The sequence below is a fragment of the Salvelinus fontinalis genome, unplaced genomic scaffold (genome assembly GCF_029448725.1).
Source record: "Salvelinus fontinalis isolate EN_2023a unplaced genomic scaffold, ASM2944872v1 scaffold_0031, whole genome shotgun sequence".
NCBI classification, from domain to species: domain Eukaryota; kingdom Metazoa; phylum Chordata; class Actinopteri; order Salmoniformes; family Salmonidae; genus Salvelinus; species Salvelinus fontinalis.
The window spans coordinates 269493-270000 of record NW_026600240.1 but is presented as its reverse complement, the minus strand read 5'-3'; the positions used below and the strand labels follow the sequence as shown (position 1 = coordinate 270000).

Below are 508 nucleotides of genomic sequence, written 5' to 3'. Positions count from 1 at the left end.
TAATGATTACAGGGACGACCTGATCCTAGATCAGCACTCTGAGACGCTTTAAGAATACGGGCCCTGATCACGTTGGTGTTCACTAATTACCGGAGGTTAAAAAACACTGTAGGTAGCGTCATCTGCTCTTTAGGACAAAGTCCACTGTGTTGCTTTGACCTTTGACCTTTTCAGTGCAGAGGATGTACACATTTGTGTTTTTGATGACTTTTGTTTATAGTCTTATTGAAAATCTGTTGTCTGTATTGTCAACTCTTCACATTCAGTAAATAAAAATAAAAAAAGGTTTTGCATTTCAGTATCTTTATTGACACAGCAGTTTGTGAAAAGGCCGACTGTGGATATATGCTGGTAATAGAAAGAGACGTGCTGGTTTTACAGCTTCAGCACTTCACCTGATTCCTATGAGACAGAGTTTCTCAACCCAGAGGCACAACAACGTGAGACTTCCAGGAACTCTTTGTGAAACGGAGCCAACGGACCAGGTTTGGGGTTTCGGAAGTCAATG

At 41.3% G+C, this 508-nt stretch overlaps 1 protein-coding gene across 2 annotated transcripts in view; it reads left to right on the top strand.

The window, feature by feature from the left end:
• orc2 (origin recognition complex, subunit 2) overlaps window positions 1-293 on the top strand; it is a 42913-nt gene extending 42620 nt beyond the window's left edge. For both annotated transcript variants that reach the window (XM_055910803.1, XM_055910802.1), the window contains one exon: window positions 1-293. This exon is cut by the window's left edge and continues 370 nt beyond it. The gene's annotated coding sequence lies outside the window, so the exon portion shown is untranslated.
• Window positions 294-508: the final 215 nt, after the last annotated feature.